The following is a 24,468-nucleotide window of genomic DNA, read 5'->3' as shown; positions in this document are numbered from 1 at the left end:
AGGTGGCTTGTGAGTGTTCCAAGGGGCAAGACGCACCAGTGCAGAGATAAAAGGAGGCATGGCATGAGTGGCTGGGCCATCTGACATCCTTCCAAGTCCAACGACCCCCACTTCGGGCTCTCAGATGTCTACCCGTGATCCCTTAGCAGATAAAGTACATTCTTTACTGGGTGTGTTTGCCCTAAAAAACTAACAGCCCTAGGTAATGCCTAATCTCACAATAGCTCAGGCTGGTTCACTTCAGCCCACCTTAACAGAGTCATAAACCCCAGCACCTTTGGACCCTAAACTTCTTAAACTCACTTACAACCAATCAGAACTTGTGCACAAGCCGATCAGGCACCTTGTGACCCGACCTTACAAAAAAACCCCAAATACTGGCCCTCGGCACTCATGCAGGCACCTCTCGCCTGTGTGACATGCTGCTGTCTATGGCAGCGTACACTAAGGAACTCTTTTTCTATTCCCAAAGTTTATCTCTGGTAAATTCTTTTACCAACCTGAGCATCACCATGTCACCGACAGGCCACATTGTGCCCACAATATGAGTGATATCCATTCTGGTCAGAGCAAAGACTTCTAGGGACAAAATGGTCAAAAGAAAGCTAGAAAAGCAAGCAGGACCCACATTATGCTGAGTGTCATGAGCAGTTTATCCTAAGGAAAATGGAAAGCTGTGAAAGGATTTAAACCATGGGATAGATACCATCATATGTGCATTTTAGAGTGATCACTTAGATTTCAGTATGGAGCCTGGAGGGGAGAAAGGCTAGAGTCAGAAATAACAATTCAGAAGCTATTATTGCAGAGATAGAATCCCCGGTTAGGGACAAGGGAGGAGACTGGCAAATCCTCTCCCTAAAAAGCAACTATAAATCTGAACAAAATTGGCCAAAAAAAAAAATCATTTTTCAACAGACTGGAAATGAACAAGAGCATGTAACAAGCTGAGAAGCATTTATACTTAAAAATCTGCTTAACCGCCGAGGTAGGAACACTGGGAATCTGTGGTGCTCTGGACCCAGGCTGCTCCCACCCCTCCCCCCGCAAGGTTGACAAGGAGATTTTTCTAGGGCAGGGCAGGTCTTAAGGACCAGCAGCTTCTTTCTGACTGGCAAAGGGGCTCCCTCAACTGGGTGCGGTGGGAAAAGCCCACACCCAGCGGCGCTGTGGGTGGAAGTGATCATCAAAACGGTGGCTTGAGTAGGAAAGGCTCACAGGTCTGCTGGCTTGAGGTTGTAGGCATCGCTGGGGAAGGCGTATGTCTTGCTTCTCTGTGTCTCTGCCAGACACTGGAGAAAACCCAAACAAGTTACAGATGCCTGGCTGACTCTGAAGCAGAACACATGTGCAGAGGAGACACAAAAGGGCCTAGTGAAGAGTAAAAGCCTGGGCATACTTGGAAATGGCATGAACTTTGAATGCCACCCCCCTTACCCATACACATATCTATCACCAGAGAAGGGTGGGCCACCTCTGCAAGCCCTGAACATTTAGGGTCCCAGGTTTCTCAACTGGACAGTGACTTCAGCATGAAAGACCTGTCTTGTCTGAGCACGTAAACATCTCCGGATTCTTAACTCTATCAAAATGTCTCTCTGCTGCTCAGCTGTTTCTCCTCTTCCATTTCAGAAGATAAAAATCTCTTCTTAAACTGTCAAAGAGGCCCTCTAGATCTCACACTTAGCCTTTAATAGTTTGTTAACTGCCCTCAATCTCTCATTATCCTATCATAGGGCATCAATATAGTTTGTTAATAAGACGACTCCACTTCTTGTAGACCTTGGTCCCCCGTCTTTTCCCATGCCAGAATCGTTGTACTGTCAAGAGCATTCCTAACCACTGGGACATTTTCCAAGGTCATCACAGGGGAAATTTTCAGCAATTAGGCTCTCACCTCGGGCCACAGACTGTATCATGCCTTCCCCATTCCACTCAGGAAAAGGCCCTTTGTGTCAGCTAGACCCACGCCCCATCTTACTGTCAGCTTTCTCAGCCCCAACTCTTGGTACTCCTGTCTCAGTTTAGGTCTTCCAAGAAACAGACACTAAGATGTATTTTAGACATGGGAAATTTACAGGGGTAAGGGTAAAGGGATGCGAGTAGGAATGGGCATGGAGAACCACAGACTGCAATGCAGGTGCAGGTATGACTCTTGCAAAAGAGAGGGAAGGAAGGATTGGGTAGGAAGAGGCTCAGACCTCAATGCAGTTCAGAGAAAATCTTGGTAAGACTGATGGCAAGCCCTTGAGAAAGGGCTACTGTCAGAAGAATCCTGCATCAGGCAGGCATGGCCCCAGCTCAAGTATCCACACCGTGTTCAGTCACTGGCTCAGTCAGTGGCTGGGAGCAGCCAGGGAAGCATGGCTTGGGAGTGAATTCCATGTGGCTCTAAGGTGAGGTAGCTGAAAGCTGTAAGTCAACTGTGACCCACAGTGCTTCCTGCTGAATGGTGCTGGGGCCAGTGCAATTCCATCACTGTACCTGTGTCCTTCCTCAGGGTTTCTGTGGATCCCTGGACTAGAGTGTTTGCATTCAAAGGTCTCTCTTTGTTCTGAATTCCTGCTCCTAGTTAAGTGCTCTGTCTCCTCCAGTTATCTTACCACCACTTCTGGCTTCCTCAATGCCCTCTTGACATCTATGCTTCAAATTCGACAAAGATCTCCACCTCATTCCTCAAAATAGCCCTGTCACAGTACTATGATAGGTATCTGGACAAATGAAAGATTTGGTGATAACGGGGGAATTCCAAGGGAGAGAAATGAAGAACTTAAATTTTAATTTTGGATGTCATCATGGCCCTTCTCTGCTACAAGGAACCTCTTACTTTTTTTCTCATCCATTTCTTACCTTGGTCTCAGTTCTCAAAATTTCCCTTCTCCTAGGTTGTCTAGAAGAGAAAAGATAATCAATATTCCTCTCTTTTGCATCCCTATATGTAGTATGTGAACAATCTTTCTGTCTTTTATCTCTACTGTTACCTAAGATGGAGTCTAATTGGGCAAAACCAAAAAAAAAAAAAAGGGTTAATTAAGGTGTTTATATTGAATATTGCAGTCAATACTGGATTTCTGTACTTTATCATATCTTGGTTTTGGTCACTACTGACTATAGTTTTTTGTTAACAAATTATTAAAAACTCAATCTTAGATTAAAAAGGTTATGATAAACTAATGCAAAGATACAAGAAGACAAACAGCTGTAAGCCACATCCTTTTCTGTGCAACTCTTTATCTCAAGCTCATTTTCTAATCTATTGATATTTTTATCTTTGAAAATGTTCAGTAATGTCATGTGTACCTAAAAAAGCCTACATATCAGTTTATGAACAGATGTAGGCATGTAGCCAACATGTATAAAAGGAAAATGTTTTAAGGAGCTGATTCTTTGATGTGAGGTTCTTTTATAAGAATTTTTCTTTATCTCTCCCATAATAATAATAATAATAAAAAGAGCCTAGTTCAAAGCACAATCAGTCTTTCATGGTAAGGACAATGGATGGAAGCAATTTGAAGCAAATGCCCTTTGATTAAATAGATGACTATTTGACTTCTTAATAAATAATCAACATCAAAATAAAAGTCTAGATCTTTTCAAGTTCACATGGGTATGGTTTATTTTAGCAGAATTAAAATGGTATCTGCCCTTTGGACTTTGTAGCTTAAATATTTAAAAAAGACTCCTAGGAAATAATTTTAAAATAACCCAACTTCATTCGTGCACCGAAGCATGGAAAACTGAAGGCAAATCAAGATCCCTAGAATATATATATATTTGCCTTTCAGCAGCACCTTGTACCTGTAGCTTTGATTCTGAAACTGCCCTTGCATGTGTTTGTTTTGAAGTCACTTTTGATGGGGGAGGTATGTGCTGCAATACACAGATAAGCAGGAAATGAATCATGGAAGAAAAAAATCTATTAGCTCCAAAACTCAAAGAGAGTAACTGCCCTAGCACTGCATGTTTGTCCCTTTTCCATTTAAGAATTTTCTCTACTCCAAGTAATGCCATGATTGCCCCAGTTTTGAACCAGTCTATCCTGCACTTGTACTAGTTTATTATCATCTTTTTCTTACCTACAAGTTCCAAAGAAAAGTGATCACTTTCACACGTGTTCTTTGTGGGGATGCCCCAGCAGTGGTGGCTCTGATCACACAGCCGGAAGACTGGCTGCCCTTTTATTAACAATGCCTGGGGCCCGTGCTTCCACCATAGCCAGCCCTTTGAAAGTTAGAGTTATGTTTTCTTCCCCATGGTCAGGACAAGGTGTGCTTCTCAGTGAGTTGGAGATCCTTTCTCCTTAAACACACACAAAGCATAAAAATACAAAACAATGGCTCTGCTGCACCCAAGCTTACTTCTCATTAAATAGTTCTCCAAGTAGGCATTAGCTGAGAAGAAAAGACTCTGTGCAGGATATCTGCCCACAATCCACTTGTCTTTTGCTTATGGCAAAGAAGAGAGAGTTCTTAGTGATGAAAATTATTAAACTAGCACTAAACAATTCACATCCGCCTGGAAACTCAGATTATGATCTTATGTGAAACAGGGACTTTGCAGATGTGATTAAGTAAGACACCTGAGAGAAGATTATTCTGGAATAGGGAGGGCCTGAAATTCAATAATTTGACACCTTGATTTCAGACTTCTGGTCTCCAAAACAGTGAGAGAATAAATCTCTGTTGCTTTAAGCCACCAAGATTGGGGTAATTTATTTTTGCAGCCCCAGGGAATAGATAGAGTACATAACTATTTACACACACACACACACACACACACACACAATTATCATCTTGGAAAGAGTTTCCATAAGAATCAGCAGCTCCTACTGAAGGCTGTACTGTCCATTTAGAAATACACAAAGGTAGTTTCAGCTTCAAATGATTGGAAGATGATACAGGCATTGGGTGGGCAACATTCATACCAGTCCCACTCACTGATGAAACACTGTTCAGCCTTCTGCACAACTTTTGACTATCTCACTCGACATTTATGTAGGTGAAAAATTAGTTGATAATCACTTGAGACAAGAACCGTCTATTGGTGAACACACAGTATTTTGGCATAGTTTTAATATACATTCATTTCCTGAACTTTGGGGGAAGTACATTACTGTAAAGTGAGAGAAGTCTGCATTTTCTTTTGTTTGAATCACACCAATGCAACTGTGTTGGTCTGCATTTGCAGGTATTTGCCTCAAAGCATCTGACAGTACCATCTCACCTGTTAATTTCATTGTGCCTGAATATTTACATAATGAAATAGATACTGTATTAGTCAGGCTTCTCCAGATTAATATGAATAGATTTATTATAAGGAATTGGCTCACGTGATTATGCAAGCTGACAAGTCCCAAGATCTGCAGGGTAAGGCACTAAGTGGGAGACCAAGAGGAGCCAATGGTGCATTGTCTGAAGTGCAGTTTGAAGGCCAGTAGGTGTGGGACCTAGAAAGGGCTGATGTTTCAGTTCAAGTTAGAAGGCAGGAAAAAAGCCATGTCCCAGTTTGAAGGCAAGGAGGAATTTTTACTTGGGAGAGGGTCAGCCTTTTTGATCTATTTATGGCTTCAACTGATTGGTTGAGGCCCACCCACATTAGAGAGAGATTTGCTTTACTTAGTCTACTGATTAAAATGTTAATCTTATTCAAAAACACCCTCACAGACACATCCAGAGTAGCATTTGACCAAATGTCTGGGCACTCTGTGGCCCAGTCAAAATGACTCATAACATCCACCGTCATAGACATTAATATATAAATTGCTTTTCTTTCATTTCTACCTCATATTTTACTTAAAACATTATATTGGTTTCTGAAAATATAATTGTATAAGAAAGTTATATTATTGATGAATTTCCTTTTCAACAGTAAAGAAGGCATTAAAAATACATTATAAAGAGGAGTCCTTTGCCATTAGAAGGTTGAGAAAAACTAATCTAGATAACTAATCATACATACATATTTGTACATTTTACAGTATTTCTCTGTAACAGAAATTCAAGAAAGAACTCCTCAGAAGAGTATGCACATTTAAAATGTTAATAAACGCAATAGCAACAGGTTTCAAGACAAGAACTCTTTCCTCAAGGGAAACTATGTGCTAAAGACTATAAAGCAGATGTAAGTAGAGCTGCTTTTGAAACAAGGATGGAAGTCTGGAAGCCTCACCCATTCCTTTCTACAGTCTCTGGGCATCTCTACGGAGCTCCTCAGGCTTCAGGAGCACAGCTTGAAAACACTGGCCTGAGTGCATTTTACCCCTTTCTCGGTGGCTTTGGCTTTGTAAGACCCGCCCTCCCTTGATGGCATCTCTTCACCCTCCCTGACATCCAGGTTGTTATCATCAGGTTAAGCGCTGGCCCATTTATCAGTCATATAGATTAACCAGCTAGAATCCTCATGCTGCCTTCATTATTATTATTTAATTTTTGGAAATGTTTTAAATACATGTACTGGAAAGTCCATAAAATGTAAATATACAGCGTAGTAACATAGCATAATGTACATACTTACATAGCCACTACCCAGATAAAGAAATGCAACAGCACCCCAGAATCACCCCAAACACAGCCACCTCCCTCCTCACCAAAGGTAATCGCCATACTGACGTTGATACTTAACATTTCCTTGTTCTCCTTTGTACTTTTACTCTAGTATATACTGGATCTAAGTAAATACACTACAGTTTCTTTTTTCCCTGTTTAGGAACTTCATATCAAAGGAATAGTATGAAATTTATGTTCTGCTTTTTGGCGCAATATTAGTTTTGCGAAGTTTGTATGTGCTGGTGCATATGGCTGTAGTTTTAAAAAATTTTTATTGCTATGTTGTAGTCAATCTATGACAATATCACAATCTATCCATTTCATTGTTGGTGAGCATTGGCTGTTTTTCAGTTTAACGCTATCATAAATAATGCTGCTAAGAACTTTCTTAGATATATCTTCTGGTTCCCATAGTCTTGCATTTCTATTTCACGTATAACTGGAGGTAGAACTGCTGGGACATAGGATATGAACTTAAGCTTTCCATTCTAGGTTGTTTTGCTAAATAAACAAACAGTGCTACTGTTTGGTTTTAAAAAGAATTTGTCCCGTAGCTTACCTGATATCCATGCATAATTGCAATAATCATTTTCTCAGATATTCTCCATAATATTTTATAAAATGTAGGATTGTATGGGGTTTCTTTTAGGGTGATGAAAATATTCTAAAATTGAATAGTGGTTATGGTCGCACAACTCTAAATTGTACACTTTGAAAGGGTGGATTTTGCAGCATGGGAATCATATCTCAAATAAGCTATTATAAACAAACAAGTTCAAAAAACAAATGAAAATAAGAATTCAGGGTGGTTGATGACAGAAGCGATTATTATAGGGGACTCTACCTCCATCAGAAATTAAGTGTGGGGGGAGGGAAGAGGCAAGGAGCAGGGGAATGGGAGGGGGAGGTAAAGGAGGAAGACAGTAAGAAAGCGGTAGGTTTGGATGGTAGCTTAGGAAACTATTATGGTAGCTTTATTTGATGATGGAAATAAAGACAAGAAAATGGAATAGAATTGATGGAGTACTTTAAGCAATGATTATGTCCAGGAGCACTATTCTGGGGGGGAGGTAATTAGGTTAATTAATTTATTTTTTTATTTTTAGAAGAGGTACTGGAGATTGAACCCAGGCCCTTGTGCAAGCTAAGCATGCGCTCTACCACTGAGCAATACCCTCCCCTCAATGATCATGTTTAAATATGCATGATTTTCCGATCTGCACATATCAGCTCTCCACATCCTGCAAAGTGTTAATATGTTCATGGAATACACGAGGGAAAGTGAGTGGTAGGGGTGAAACTCAGGATCACAAGGTTAGTACATAGAGATAATAATAATAGTAATGATCAAAGCCAACATGATTATTTCACATTTACTTTTAATTTACTACAAGGTCTCAAATCCCAGCTGTATCACTTACTGTCTGTGTAACACTGAGCAAGTTACCCAGCTTTCTTGCGCTTACTTTTCCACGCAATAAGCTACTACTGTGCATTGCAGTTCCAGGAACGGTGTCACAGGAATTGCCTTTGTCTCCCCACTGTACTTTAAAAGAGGATGCGCAGTGGTAGATACGCCAGTTTGAAGGAGTGCACATTTACTCTGCCCCTCCCCGCCCACCCCTGACATAATCACCTTAATGCAAACGTTAATGAGGTAAGGCTTAATGAGGTAAGGCTGTTGGCATGAGACAGGAACATCTCCTGTGTCAAAAGAACACAGAAAACTGCCTTTCTGCTTGAAACTAGAGAAGAGGGGAACACGTCTTGACAAATCATCCTGTCACACAAGCATCTTGCTAGCTGAAGAATTCTAAGCAGTGTAACTACAAAAGCCCTTGCTAAAATTGCATGGTATTCTGTGCCTCTTAAGGTATGGGGTGAGAAACCTTTTTTTTTTTTTAATCCACAAATGATTCTTTGAGATAATTTCTTTTTTTAATTAATTAATTAATGTTTGGAGAAAGTGGGGAAATAAGCTTCTTGCTGTTAACAGATACGGGTAACCCAACTCATATGTCCATTTTGTTCATTGAGAAGGTCTGCGGACGTGTAAAAGTCCCCAGAAAATTCCAAAAGGCTGTTGCTATCAAACGAGTCAGGACGGCTTCTTCAGCAGCTGAATGTTGCACTCTGTAACACTTTTCCTCCATAAATGAAGGCCTTGTCTCATAACTGGCCTGGATGCTTCTGATTTTATTGGAACTATACTAAGAAGTTGGTTGGAGGTGAATTCTGTCCTTGTGGCTAAAGGTGCACGAATTCAATACAGCGAGCGCCTGAGCCGCCACCGGGTCTCACACCACCCACATCCCAGATGGAGTTACATGTCCTCAAGGAGACTGCTTTGAAATTCTAGTTTTTAAAGCACGCTTTTCAGAGCAGCCAAGCACAAATGACTGTGTGTATATTTACTGCACTTTCTGCATCCTGTGTATAAAAGCTGTATTGAACGTTTATGAGGGTTCTCTTCTGAAAAACTGCAGATCATAATAGAAAGTATGTTTCTGCATTTTTACCAAAACCTCAGTCTCCAATAGACTGAGGACCCGATGAAGCCAAGAAATAAAAAGAGGGGGTTGGTTACCACAACATATAGTTTTCTTGGCACAAATAGATCTGTTTCATTCACTCGGGCCTCAAGGCAAAAGGACAAAAGAATCCAAGCGGTTCCACACCCTTTGCCCACATCTGCCCGTGCCCTGCTCCTCTCCTCCACAGAGAGCAAGGGTGAGGAAGAAGTGAGGTGGTAAGGGCCCTGAGTTCTGAAGAACAGAGTAAAGGGAGATGCTGGAAGCCCTTTTCATCTTTTCCCATCCCATATCTAGTGTATTTTCCTTGACTTTCAAATGACTTGGTCAAACAGCAGAGGCCTAAGTATAATGGCCTCCAAATGTTTGCATTAAGTTGCCTTATTTCCAAGGTCACCGAGAAACAAACATTCACTGTGTTTATTGTTTGAAAAGCATTTAAATATGCTTGATTGCCTCCCAACTGCCTACATGTGGCAGTCAGGGTCCAACAAGGAAACCACTTTATCATTTTTTAATCACGGGAAGTCAATGCAGGAATTAGGTACAAGGGTAACAAAAGAGCTGGAAGGCAAACAGGAGTTAACGAGGCAACCCAGTGATGAACAATGGCAGAGAGAGGGGTAGGGAGGGAGTGGGGTTTCCAGAGGCCAGAGCCAAGGTCATGGGACAGTAGCTGGCACCTCAGTGGCCCTGTCCAGGGGGAGCTGAGCCACAGGGCAGATGCAGCCATGCTGGCGAAAGCTGTCCTGGGAGCTCCCTGGTCCTGCACCCACAAGCCCTCACCAGTTCTGGGCCAAAGCCAGAAACCAGCTAACACAGGAGTCTGGGAATCACAGCCTGTAGGCAGAGGTCAGCCCCAGAGCAGAGCAGGGGAAGATAAATGAATCTGAGGGCACACTGAGATCGCATTTTTCGTGACTATTCTCTGAGTTGTCAAAGCTAAAGAGTAAATATATCTGATATGAAATTGTTAGCTTATTGGATGATGGGAAAGACTAGTTACTAAAGGCTGCAACAGCCGAAGAAATTCCCCCTTACCCCTACCTGTGAGCTCAGTACCACTCACCTATTGTAGTGTCAGTCTCTACAGTCCTCCTGGCAGAGGGTCCAAGGGGACCCATCGCAGACTCACGCAGGGGACCAGTTGCTTTTTTCTTGCCATCGTTTCAGTATTTTCTCATACATATTCACACAGGAACTATTATGCGGCATTGTAGGAGCTGTCACAAGGAGAAGTGGCTGTGGCATGAGTCCACAGCTGACAGGGTGCTTTTGCCACATGTCTTCCAGAGCTTCAAGCTTTGGAGAGAAAAGGAGAGAGTGTGTAATGTGAATGAGCAGTGAGTTACAGCTCCTGTACTTTTTGGGAAGTAACTAGAGTAAAATCACCTCTTTCCTTTCTTTTTATTTTCCTCTCTTTTTTAGGGAGAAATATTCAGGCTATCTCAGGGTGGGGAACAAGAGCAGCCAGAGGAAAACAGCTGGAATGTATCTGCAATGGGAGTGGACAAGAACGCTCTTTCTGTGCCATCAGTGAATCGCTGCTGTGAGAAAGCCCACATAGCAACCTCTTAACCGCCAAAACAACTCTCCCTGAGGCCAGTTCCCAGCTTCCCATGCACACCCAGCACACTTCCCAGCTGTGTGGCAGTGCGAGTCCTTCCCGAAGGCTCAGAGCCTCAGATCACAACAGGAGCTGCCATGTCTAAGGGACCTTCGTATCACATGCAGTGGAGGGGCACAGGGGGTCTGGGCAAGTCCTTGGAGACAGGACACCACACTGATCGACTTGAGTCAAGAGACGAAACTGTTGTCTTTAATGGAAGTGACGTAACTGGCATCTACTGAACACTTTGTATGTAGGCTCCCTGTTACCTTATTGCATCTGCCCAACAACTGTATGTGGTCACGTTTCTGATTCCCCTCATTTCACAGGTGAGGATCCTGAGGCTTTGAGGCTGGGTTATTTGTCCAGTGTCACACAGCTAGTAAACAGCAGATCTGAGGCTCAAACCTAGGTCCGTCTCTCTCCTCGGAGCCCAAGCTCTTCATCCTTGTGCTATTCTGTGTATCAACTCTGAGGGAAACTCAGTGGGCAGTTTGAATGTTCAGTGCAAAACAGTCACTGATCTCTTTACCCATGATTTATGAAAGACACAGTAAAACAGAATCAGTACTTGTTTGTTCTCTCCGCATGATATTTGAATGCAAATGATCAGTGAACTCTTGCTACTTATTTAGTCTGACTGAGTCACATGATATCTGCTAATGTTCTAAATGAGTCTATGTTCTGGATCTCTGCAGCTACCCGAGCCCTAGAGAATCACTGCTCTAGTTCTGTAACTGTTCTTCCCAGACCTTCTCAGCTGGAATCACCCAAGGCTGGAATCTTCAGGCTCAGAGCCTGGTCAGTTCTGGAGTGTGACTCCTAATTTCATCCTCAGGGAAGGTCACTTATAGTAACAGCGTTTTGCCCAAGACGCATCGTATCTGTGATGAGTGCTAGTCATTCGGCCAGTCCTACTCTACTCCACTGCACATACCCAGATTTCGCTCTCATCTCTGCTGCATTGCTGGAGTTCAGATGGTTCATCTCTACTGTGTAGACCCCTCTCCCTGGAAGCTGACCTTGTCCCTTGAATTCTTACAAGAATTCAGAATTTAGAGAAGTAAGACAGTATGGGATGACAACTACATTGCACATACACTTCCGGTTCCCTTTCCTGCACCCACAGGGTTAGGGTGATCATTTAATTTATTGTCTAAACCCTTTGCAAGTGAAAAGGAGGTCTAAATGAGATGAAGACAACAGGTGTGAGCCGGGGCAGTCCCCTAGCTGACACTGCTCATTGACCTGGCAGCCCCTCAGAGATGAAAACTATGCCTAATCATATTGGCACTTTAGGACACTTACTGCTTGCATTTATGTGCACGCTACTCATTTCATTTTTCAGCAGAAAATGGAGTGTTTACTCTGCAACTTCCCAGGTGAGGAGCAATTTACTCTTTAAAGAAAAGGAAGCCATCATGTCTACTCACAGACTATAATCTAGTGTGGAAGAAAAGACAACACAAAATAAGTAACATGTGTATAAAACAAACGCGTTTTATGAGTGCACACACTCTCTTCGATAAATGAATTTCCCTGGGTGAGTGAGGAGTCCAGGTAGCAATCTGCAAGGTAACTTTGGCTGAAATATAAACATTTCATTGCTTCACTTGGAGTTGAAATAGAATATAGCTGAGATTTTCAAGTCAAAAAATCTTGGATTCAAGTCAGGAGACTGCATTTTCTAGCTGTGTGAAAACAGCAGAAAGCAGAAACTAAGTTGGGGGATGGGGCCGTCTTGTAGGACTGAGCCCTTCACCTGCGGGATCTAGCATGCTCTCTCCCTCCCTCCAGGCTCTCCCCCTACGTTGGAATTTGGTGGAAAGTGTCTGAGAATTGAGCTGAGTTGTAGGACACCCAGCTGAGTCAGAGGATTGCCTGGGAAACCAACCTCCAAACCTGCCCCCTGCCTCCACATTGGAATTTGAGCAACCGGAATCACTGGCACTTGAACCTCACCAAGTGCTCCTATCAGCAGAATGGGAATTTGATGGGAGTATTTCCTAGAGTGAGATTCTAGGTGGCCCTTAAAAAACAGAGTGGATTTTAAAAGGCAGAACAAAGTTCTCAGGGGAGGACTAAATTTCTCCAGATCCTCTGCAACACATGACTCTATTTAAGGCAGGTATTCTGTGAAAAGTCAACTAGTTTAGCAAGATTCCTCTAAGCACCACATTAGTACCCGGGGGCCAATTTAATGTGAATTAAATGGCAATGAATATTTTCAAGCCAGACAGAGTGTCTGCAGGATTACTGAGGACCCACAGAGTTCCATAATAACCCAGAAGCAGAAGCCCAGAGGCACTGGTGAGGAGCTAGTGTAGAGCTGGTCTCTTGGGAAGATTCAGATGCAGGGTTAAAACTGTATGAAGAATTACGATGCTCAGTGATGAATGAAGAAAGCTAGGCAAAACCACTCTGCCAAAAATGAAAGAGTGTCTTAAAGACTTGACAACAGTGGCAGTTCAGCCTGCCAATGCTGTGGAATAATTTATGAACCACACAGCAATTGAGTGGTTTCACAACAACTCCCAAATGATGAATGTATACTTGGAATCGTCACTATTTCTGCAATAATATAACGATATCAAATGAACAAATTCTAGTTTATCCCTATATCTGAGGAAAATCAGTTAAATACACATAGGTGGAATCCCTATTTGTTGAAGACCCCAATAATCTATAAAGACCTTCTGAGTAAGACCCTTCTATATTTGGAAAAATGTAGAATCTACATGATCCAAGGATGGATTAGTCTGGTTTTTATATTTGCCCAGTGTGGTAGGAAGAATAATGGCCCCCCAAAGATGTCCAGGTCCAAATCTCCGGGACCTGTGAACATGTTACCTCCCGTGGCTAAGGGACTTTGCAGATGTAATCAAATTAAAGACCTTGAGACGGGGAGATTATCTTGGATTATCTCAGTGAGTCCAACATAATCATAAGAGTCCTTTATAAGTGAAAGAATGAAGTAAGAGTCAGAGAAAGAGATGTGATGACAACAGAAGCAGAAGTTGGAGTGATTTGAATAAGTGACCATGAGCCAAGGAATGCAGATAGTTTCTTGAAGCTGGAAAAAGGAAAGGAAATGGATTCTCCCTTAGGGTCTCAAGTAGGAACTCAATTCTGCCAACTTCTTGATTTCAGCCCGGTGAAACCCATTTTGGACTTCTGACCTCCAGAATTGTAGGAAAATAAATGTTTTAAGACACTAAATTGATGGTAGTTTGTTACAGCAGCAATAGAAAACTCAGACACCTAATATCTTCTTTCATTATTGTTTTCTTCATTTCTTTGCCTCATAAATTCAGAATCCAATAAGCCAAGTCCAATACTGCAGGAAAATTCAACCAAACCTATTTAACAAAACATGAGAAAGATGTCAAATAGATCCAAATAAAATTAAGAGAAATGTGTAATACTACTGTCAGCTTTATTCCGTGTTAGCCTAGAACCATCTTTGGCTAATTGGTAATTAAATTTATTTAAATATTTTCAGTGTCTCTTACAGATTATATTAAATTCACCACAGCACCCTAGCAAGGCTCTCTTCACAGAAATCTCTTCCACATACTTCATGGAAATCTGAATTTTGAAAGGCAATACATTTAAAGTGTTAGGATTTCAAAAACTTATATTTAGATATTGTGATTGATCCTTTGGGGATTGTCCTCTAATTTCCTTGATAATTTCCACCTCTTTGGGAGTTGCCCCTTGATCCAAAGGGCATAAATTTAATTCTTCCTTCTAGCCAGTGTCACTGGAACAAGGAAAGACCAAGAGGAACTCATGACCCAAGCAAGCTAGGCCAATTACTTCTCCTGGGAATCTAGAATTTGAATAGCAAGATTCTGAATCTGGGAATTGGAATCAGACTTACTGTAATGTCAGAAATTTAGACTAGAGAAAGTCTGTGAGTTCCACAGCTGAATGTTAAGCCTAGGAAGCCTGGTGGTGGAATATACTCCCCTATCTCTTGAATCTGGGATGGCCTTGTGACCTGCATTAAACAACGGAATGTGGTAAAAATGATGTACAAGTTTCCACACATCCTTTGTTTCTACTCTGTCTGTCTCTCTTTCCTCTTCCCTGCTTCCGATGAGAATACATTCAGTGTGGCCTTTAGGATAATCAGAGACATGTTACCCACTCACTGCCTTAGTCCCAGCCAAGAGCCAGTCAATCACCAGACATGTGAGTGAAACACTGACGCTGTACTACTCCTGCCAGCCCTCTTTGGTCTGCCAGTCAATCACTAGACATTTGAGTGAAACACTGACACTATACTACTCCTGCCAGCCCTCTTTGGTCTGCCAGCCAATCACAAATTTATGAGCAAACCTAGCCAAGTTCAGCCTAGCCTGGCCCAGATCTGACTCATAGATGCACAAATAACAATACGTTGCTAGTTTTAAGTCAGAGTTTGGGGTAATCTATCATGAGGCAATGTCTAATTGATACACCTTAATTTGTTTATTTGCCTGTTTCTTTTCTTATTTATTTTAAGAAATATTTGTTGAGCATCTAATAAATACTAGACAAGTTCTTATGCTAAGAATATGAGATTACTGTGCTATTACTGTGAAATAAAGCCCCCACTCTCATAAAGCTAGTGAGAATTGTGCAGGATTGGGGGAGACAGACAATAAACAAGACAGTAAATATACAGCATAATGAATGGAAAAGAATCAAAGAGGATTAGGAAAATAGAGAGTGTGCTATCAGGAGAAGAAACAGGATGCAGAGGGAAGGTATGTCTATAAGATGACATTTGAGCAGAGACCTGAATGTAGGGTGTATGCCATGCAAATATCTGAAGAAAAAGCAAACAGCAAATGCAAAAGCCTTGAGGAGGAGGAAGCTTGGCATGTCTGTGAAGCAGGAGATTCTTGTTTTCTGGAGCAGAGAGGCGAAGGAGAGAGGAGCCAGAGGAGAGGTCAGGGCAGTGGACAAGGATCAGGCCATGGGAAGCTTGAGAGGAATGATACGGACTTTGGATTTTACTCTGAGCAAGATAGGAAGCAATTAAAGAGCTCTGATCCCAGTCGGTAAGTGAAAGGTATCACATTTTAGGATACTCACCTTGACTATGGTGTGACTAAACTCTAGATGGGTAAGGAGGGAGCCAGCTGCCATAATCAGGTGGAGATGACAGTGTTTTTTTTTAATTGAAGTTAGTCACTTTACAATGTTGTATCAATTTCTGGTGTACAGCATAATGCTTCAGTCATACATATACATACATATATTCATTTTCATATTCTTTTTCATTATAGGTTACTACAAGATATTGAATATAGTTCTCTGCTATACAGTAGAAACGTGTTGTTTATCTATTTTATATATATTAGTATCTGCAAATCCCGAGCTCCCAATTTATCCCTTCCCCTTCCCACCCCCACCCCGCCATCCTCTGTAACCATAAGTTTTTCTATGTCTGTGAAGCTGTTTCTGTTTGGTAAATAAGTTCATTTGTGTCTTTTTTTTTTTTAGTATTCCACACATAAGTGATATCCTATGGTATTTTTCTTTCTCTTTCTGGCTTACTTCCCTTAGAATGACAATCTCCGGGTCCATCCATATTGCTGCAAATGGCATTATTTTATTCATTTTTATGGCTGAGTAGTATACCATTGTATAAATATACCGAACTTCTTTATCTAGTCACTTGTTGATGGACATTTAGGTTGTTTCCATGTCTTGCTATTGTAAATAGTGCTGCTATGAATATTGGGATGCATGTATCTTTTTGAATTAGAGTTCCCTGAGATGATGGGGATTTGAATCAACACAGTAAGAGTGGAGTAAACAGATTTTGGACATATTTCCACAGGAGTGATCACAGGACTTACCTAAGATTTGGATATGAGGTGTGAATAAACGAGGAGGAATGGATGACTGTAGGGTTTTGGACTGATAACTGGAGGGGCAGGCAATGAAAACAGAGGGAAAGAGGAGGATTTAGAGAAATCAGGACTTTGGTTTTGGACATGCCAAGTTTCATAGTGTTTTTAGACAGTCACCCAGATAATACAAAGTAGATAGTTGGCTGTATGACTGTGATGCTGCAGTCAGAGCACTGAATTGGAGGCATGAATTTCGGAGTCGTTTGCATACAGTTGGACTTAAAAATCTCTGGGTCGGAGAGAAATCCTCGAAGCATAGATCTAAAAGAGTAGCAGCCTTGGGGCTCCCTGATGATTATATCTAGGGAGACAGGAAGAACCAGCAAGAACTGAGAAGGGAGGCCAGCAAGGTACAAAGAAAACCGAGAGGGGTTTCTGCCACTAACTTCCTTTCTTTTTTCTTGGCCCTAGCTTAAGCTGGTTTCTGTTATCGAGGTAATGGGATAATACACGGAGATTTTAAACAGAGGTTTCCCTTTCTGAGAATTACCCCTGTTGCCCCTAGCCCTCCACACACCGGATCCAGGGAATCCGTGGCTGCGTGGGGAGGGGGCAGCAGAGACAAAGACTTCCACTGACTTGCTAAGTGATTTTTTTTTAAGTCATGGCAGGCATAAAACCAAAGCATTTTTCATTTGTGAAAGCTAAGTGCATAAGTGAGAAGTGGTTTTGTTTTGATTTCTAAAAGGGCTGAATGGAAGAGTGAGCCAGCACCTGGGGTCAAGCACAGAGCCAGGCAGGAAATAGTGCGGGATCGGGATTAACTGCAGTTTCTCGCCCTCCGGGAGGGAGATAAGATCCCTTCCTGGGCAGCAGGGAGGCTGGAGAGAGAGAGAAATCAGGAGTGTCTAGATGTGTATGAGAAGCCTTCCTAGCCTGCTCTTAGGCAGATCTTCGCCCCCACCCCTCAAACAGTGGAAAAAGCCCTGTTGGGGAGGGGCAGATCAAGACCCCCAGGCAGGTTTGAAATTCCTCAGCTAAAGGGCGTTGCTCCCCTCCTCCCACCCTGAGTGCCAAAGGGACTAACTCACAAGGCATCTCACACCAATCTGGGAGAGTGACAGCAGAATGGACATGGTGGTTCTGAGTATTCAGGCAGAGAGAACCTGGGCCAGTAGACCCCTCCCGTGGCCCCCTCTGAATTCTGCACAAGGCACAGATAAGATTCAAAGATTTCCTTTTGCCCCAAGAGGGGATGTAGAAGGGGGCTGCAAGTTGAGTGTCTGCAGTACTACTAAGGAGTTGCCAAGGCCACGGGCAAGGTCACAAAGGTCTAGGGTGGAAAGCTCCAAAGCCCAAGCCAGATGGAGGCCTCAGCCGAGGCTCAGAGGAGCAGCAGTGACCGTGAGACCACAGGAGGCCACTGTGCACTGACCCTGTGGCTTACGGAGAAATTCAGCTACGGCTGAGCTGTGGTGATAAATTTTAAAGTGGTTATACTTGCAGCGGAAAAGTCCCTGCTTAATCTAGACATGAAGCTTAAAATTGAACACTCTGCATTGCTTATTCAACAACTAGCCACATATTCTGCAATTTTTATTGAAAATATTTTGGTGGCTTTTTTGTAATAATATGGACAGTCCCCAACTGGTGGTTTGAAATTTATTCTTCCACATAAATGGTGCTACATATAGTGGTTAGTTTCCCACGTTCACTCACTAAGTGCAGGTAATCCACAATATAATTGAATTATGACTAGTCTGGTTGGTGCTGGCGTAGTACAGTGAAAAGAGTGTTTCAAATCCCTAGCACCACCTACTCACAGTGGATGCTCAGCTACATACTCAGCTTTTCTGGGCCTCAGTTTCCTTACATGCAAAATGGGGACAATAATACATTTTCTTATAGGTTTGCTGTAAGAATTAGTAACAATTTCCATAAGGCACTGAAATCTTCGGTGTCATTAATCTTGGCTAGGGGTTAGGAAACAACAGTCTGATTCAACAAATCTATTATAAGCTAGGGATGGTTCCTGCTCCCTTAATCCTCATAGAAATATTGATACTTTAAAGTGAGAAACATTTCTAATCTAATTCAATATCTAAATAAAGGGATTTTCAGTAATTCTTTTAATAACAGAGTCAACTAAAATTTACAGTACCATGAGGGAAAATAGTTTGAAATGGGATGAATGCCTTTTAAACAAGGTGTATCCACGTGTCCAAGCCAGCTTAGTGTCCCACTCTTAGAATTAGCTTGGGCTGCATATATCAGAAAAGTCCTAAAGATAGAATTTAATCTCTCTTGTACATGTAAAAGGAATCTGGAAGTTAGCAATCCAGGACTATTATGGTTACTTCACAAAACCGCCAAAGTCCACAACTCATTTGCCACCTTGAGAGTAGTTCTTGCCCTCATGGTCCAATATGGCTGATGGAGCACCAGCCATCATATCCATATTCTGAGCAGCATGATGAAAGAGGAGTAAAGAAACAAAACGAAAAACAAAACCCCCCAAAATTTCCTGGAAGACCCACATAATAATTTCACTCACATTTCTTAGTTAAAATATAGTCCGTGACCATATCCAGCTGCAAGGAAGTCTGAGAAACATCTTTTAAATGAATCTTGCCTTCCAAATTAATTTAAGGTTCTATTACTAAGAATGAAAGGAAGAACACACGTTAACAATAAGCAACCGACAGTCTTTGCCATGGCACTCAATGCTAGTTACTTAGAACTTGCCTCTCAGTTGCAGTTTCTCCCTTTCATACTCTGCTTTGTGATGTTGGAGATAGGACTCTGCAAACTACATTCTCCTTTGCCAGGGGGTTCTGGAGAGAGAGTAGAACATATGAAGAGGAAGGCTGCTATTCCTGTTCCTGTTCCCCAGCTTTGCTTCTTCCCTCTGACACTGGCAGGTCCTTCCAGGAGCTGTGACTGAGCCCAGTTTGCAGTGTGTCAGCACACATAGACCTGCGGCACTTCTCCCCACTTCAGCTGCATCAGCACCAGGCCAGCTGGCATCCCTTCGACAGACTGAACTGTGTCCACTCAAAAATCACAGGTTGATGTCGTAACTCCTCACGTAACTATACTTGGAGTTTGGGCTTTTAGGAGATAAAGGTTAAATGCAGTCATAAAGATGATTTGAATCTCTCTCTCTCTCTTCACTAGCAACCCCCCAGGAAAGCCATGTGAGCACATGGTGAGAAGGTGGCTATCTGTAAGCCAGAAGAGAGCTCTCACCAGAAACCGACCATGCTGTCCCCTGGATCTTGAACTCCTGCCTCCACAACATCATGTTTAAGTCTGGTGTTGTTTCATGACAGTCTGAGAGGACTAACACAACTCCCGCCGCAGAGGTCTGAGTTTGCAGTCCCATAGGGCCCCTTCACCAGGGCCCCCTTCCTTTAGCTCCCAAAGACTCAGAAGTAGTAGCTGTTTTCATCAGTTGCCAAATTTTTGATAACTCATGTTCTATTTTTACCTTTTCAGTTCATCAGTATCTAGTTAGTTCTTCATACTAAGGTTTTTGTTTGTTTGGTTTGGTTTTTTGGTTTTGTTTCTGTTAAAATAAGTGGTGGTGGTTTCTGACTGTTGACTGGACCTTGACTGGGACAATACGAACAGCTTTGGGATATTCCCAATTGTGGCTACAGACACTTCAACAAAAGTGTCCATCTGTAGCGCATTTCCCAACTTTCATCTGTCCCCAGACACATCTCAACCAAACCCCGCCCACCACTTCATGCCTCTGCTCATTTCTGGTCTCCATTCTTACTCCTCAATGGTTTTATATATAGATTCTTCCTCCCTCTTTAACCAGCCCAATGATGTACCTGTGTTTTGGTTCTCTTCCTCCATAAAACACAGATTCTCACATCCTTGTCTTAGAATTGGGCTGCACCGCTTCCCTAAATCTGGGCCCAGCATTCCATGTTGTTCTGGATGGAATAGGGTCATAATCTAAACTTACACACCCAAACCAACTCCCTGTTCAAGCTGTTATTTTTTTCAAAGTTTTAGAACTTTTTGCTTTTATAGCCTACAAGTTCTCGAAATAGTTCCAGCTTTTTCTCTTAATGGCCGCAAAGGGAATTCCACAGAGTAGGTGGGGGCACTTATGTAAGAAAAAGAATTACTTTGTTAGTAAGGCAGGCATTTTAGGTTGAGGGCGATCTGAAGTAACTTTGTACTTAGCTGTGCACTTAAAGGATAATTTCTAAGCAAGACATTATCATCACACATTTTCAGGGTGCTTTTGTATAACTCAAGGATTGTTTTACCGCATCATCTTTTTAATGCTATATTTGAGGCATTTGTGTGTTTTCATTTACTGGATGCAATGGAACAATAAAAGCTTTTTGGAGAGTTTGTCTTTTCTTTCACAGCGATATTCTTGTTTCTACTATCTCTTGTTCTCTTCTTAGGCTGTCTGGTTTAGTTTAACAGACTTTCCTTACCTATTACCATAAATCCCACAATCACTAAAAAATGCTAGGGAGCAAATATAAAGCACTTTCTTAAAGTACCCTCTTATCAAGTTATCTTGTAGAAGATAATAACATTTTTAGGCCCTATTTATGTCAAGAATCTTGTTTGCCTGAAGAATACTTCTAAACATGTTTTTATAGCCTTAGGCATGGGTGAGGGGGGAGGCTGTAGAACAACTCACTATAAATTCTCTGCTTTCTCTGTGGCTGAGGAGAATGAAAATCCTCACCTATGTTCTAACATGAAAAGCTAAATTGCAATAAGCAGACATTTTCAAAACACCTAGGAAGCCTCAGGACAAATAATGATCACACTGATTCAACACAATGATCATTGTAGCCTCTGCCAGTTTCTGGTCTTTTTATGCTTCTCAGGAAATCTGGCATTTATATCCATGGGGGCTGGATTTTTTTTAAACCAAAGAACAAAACATACTATTAAATCAGTATAAAGGCCCTCACGTATACATCTGAGGACAACGGGGAAATAACAACAGACAGGTTGCCCCAGGACATTGTACTATGGCTGCTATTCTGGTACCAGATACGCAAAATGTATCAGGCAAACCAACAGAGGATCTGTGGAAGCATCTTCCTATTTTAAGTACACAAGGTTTGGTACACTTCTTCTGTAAAGGGCCAGAGAACAAATATCTTAGACTTTGTGGGCCACAAGGTCTCTGTTTCATTTACTCAACTTAGCTGCTGTAGCATGAAAGGAGTCCTATATGGTATGTAAACAAAGCAGCCTGACTGTGGTCAATATCTTTTTTTTTTCTCTTTTTCTTTTTTCTTTTCTTTAAAATAAAACAGGCAGAGGGCCATTTTGGTCCATGGATCATAGTTTGCCAACTTCTGTTCTAGGATATCTACGAATACTCTAATATAAAAACAAACATGCCACCAAAAAAAACTCTACTCTGCTTTTCTAGTATTCCACATAATAACTTACACATGTTATACCTGTAAAAAATATATACAAAATGTTGTCCTTTCTCTTTTAGCTTCCTGGACTGAGGTAATGAATTTTTGCTTCCATAGAAAAAGGCATTCAGTGCCTTTTTGTCATTTCCTATTTGCTAGGGTTGTATATAAAGGCAAGACATTGTAACTAACAGGATCATTTATGGGCAAGGCCTGGGTTCTAACTTAACCTCTTCCAAAAGGGTAAGTGGAAGAGCATTCCAGGCCATTACAAACCAAATAACCCAACTAGGACAGGTGAAGGCTAATGCTCTAATGGTACCCAGGAAAATCAATCAGCCAAGACAAACAGAGAAGGCTGTCAATGTTATGTTGACGAACTGGTGGGTGGTTTAGTAGAAAGAAAAGGAAGTGGGTGAGGGATATATTTAGAAGAGCAATAGAGGGTGAAATTCTTTCTAGACCCTAGAGGCAAAGGTTCAAGTTCAGGGTTGAGGTTAATGGGGTTCCTAGAGAAGAGGCTTCATCTACCTGAGTCTAATGATCCAGTTCTTATGGGATTCTTTTTTTTTTTTTTTTTGGTAAATCACCAAGTTTTAAAAACCCAACTTTAAAATAATTGTGCTTGAAGTCCTCAGAGTGAGGGAAATAATATTAATAGCTAATATTTGAGTGCTTACTGTGTTCTAGTTTCATGTATTATCATATTTATTATTATTTTATCCAGTTTATAGGTGAGGAAACAGGCTCAGAATGGTTAATTACCCTAGGGTAGATATTAAGAAGCAGAGCCTATACGTGGATCTCTCTGACTTGGAAGTCCATATTCCCAATCTTTTTATTATGCTAAGATATTTTCTCTCCACTTCTTGTTGATAGCTAAATCTTCAGGTCATAAAGGATTTTGAAAGTAATTTTTCAATAGTTGGTAAATGAAGTTCTCACTCTCATGTTTCAAAGACACCCAAGATCAAAGTTTCCACCCACTGAGTTGCTTGAAGCTGTTACTGAGAAGATGATGTCTTAAATTGGGAAATTTTTATCCTGGGTCAGAAAAAGAGAAAGAGATGGCAAGAGAAAGAGTTTAGTAAGTTTAATACTTAATTAATTTTTATTAAATATTTAATTTAATTAATATTCAACTAAATTCCATGAAGTTTTGGACAAAATATTTTAGGGCCAGCACATTGATGAAATGAAAATAGAAAGTGCCAGTTTACATAAGCTGCATGATAGTGGAGGGGGAGTCTTGCTCAATCAGATGTAAATAATGAACAATCTGAAAAATAAATATGTATGTGTGTGTGTATATATACATATACATATATATAAATTTTTAAAGAGTATTCCCATTATTATACCCAGCTAGTCTCCTGAAGGAGCATTCATCTTCTTAGTCAGGCATCATTCTTTCTTTTTTGCTACCTAACACACAACTTAGAAGTCCTAACTTGGCAAATTTAAGACATTCTGCTATTAATATGGGGTTGTATCACCTCATTCTTTACAGTGATTTTCATCCCTGACAGATATGTCCTGTTTCTTCCATTTTACCATAGAATTTGACATGTTTATGTAGCACTGAGCCTGAAGTCCACTGTTTCTTTCCCTAATTTGGTCTTTATTTCTTTATCCCTTAGGTTTGGTCAGTGGAAGCCACCCTTCTTTCTCCTCCTCTGCCCTCCCTCCCTCTCACTAGAGACATTACAAAGCTTGAGAGCAGGCAGGGCAGAGCCTCAGGAAGATGGTTTCTTATATGCTAGTTAAAACATGTAGGCTGCGTTATTTATTTATTTATTTAAATACTTCTTTTGGCTGAAGAAAGTCAAATAAAGGAAGTCTGAGGGAAAACAGTTCCCCCTGGGACCTCGGCTTCAGCTGCTTCTCCTTATTTGAATGAAATCATTTTTGAGTCTGAATTGTGTGCCTCCAGAAAACCTTCCAGAATCAAGCTGATTTTGAAATGTTAGGCATATTCCAGGGCCCAAGACCCCAGGGAATTTAACTGTCTGCAGATTATTTAGACCACCCGCCGGCAATAGTTGCACGGTCTGTCCAAACTCCACTGAAGTGCAAAAGCCCGCCTCTCTCTCTCCAAATAGTGCCCAGGAGGCTTTGCTCCTCCTTAGAACTGCTGAGCTAGACAGGAATTTTACCCCTCTGGCCCAGTGTCCCTTGCAGGTGGGAGGGAAAGGGAAATTAAGACAAAATTCCATTGCTAGTGAATGAATGTTGGACCTAGGAGACCAGTCTGTCTAAAACTGAGGAAGGAAATTTGGGGCTTCAGATACTTATGCACTGTACTTCCATTCAAATGTTTCTTTTTCTTTTTTTCAACACATCAGTTCCCATAAAGAGTGTTCCCTTTTCAGTAGCGTAATCAAATGTGAAATAAGAAAACTTCCATGTTGAAATTACTTTCAGATCTTTATGGGCCATGCAAGCAAAACACTCCCATTGGTTTTTACTCAAATCCATTTCTTAAAATAAAACAAATTGATACACCCTCTTATT

The 24,468-nt window shown here is 41.4% G+C and overlaps 1 long non-coding RNA gene across 3 annotated transcripts in view; it reads right to left on the bottom strand.

Annotated features, from left to right (window-relative positions):
• LOC140696944 (uncharacterized) overlaps nucleotides 1-24,468 on the bottom strand; it is a 252,242-nt gene that overhangs the window by 44,090 nt on the left and 183,684 nt on the right. For 2 of the 3 annotated variants that reach the window (XR_012073655.1, XR_012073656.1), the window contains exon 4: nucleotides 10,146-10,378. This is a non-coding gene — a long non-coding RNA (uncharacterized lncRNA). Of the gene's footprint in view, nucleotides 1-10,145; nucleotides 10,379-22,638; nucleotides 22,999-24,468 lie in introns of those variants that run through there. The other variant, XR_012073653.1, reaches the window with a different exon arrangement.

This window comes from Vicugna pacos, chromosome 6 (genome assembly GCF_048564905.1).
Source record: "Vicugna pacos chromosome 6, VicPac4, whole genome shotgun sequence".
Classification (NCBI taxonomy): domain Eukaryota; kingdom Metazoa; phylum Chordata; class Mammalia; order Artiodactyla; family Camelidae; genus Vicugna; species Vicugna pacos.
This window is presented reverse-complemented; position numbering and strand designations above follow the sequence as displayed.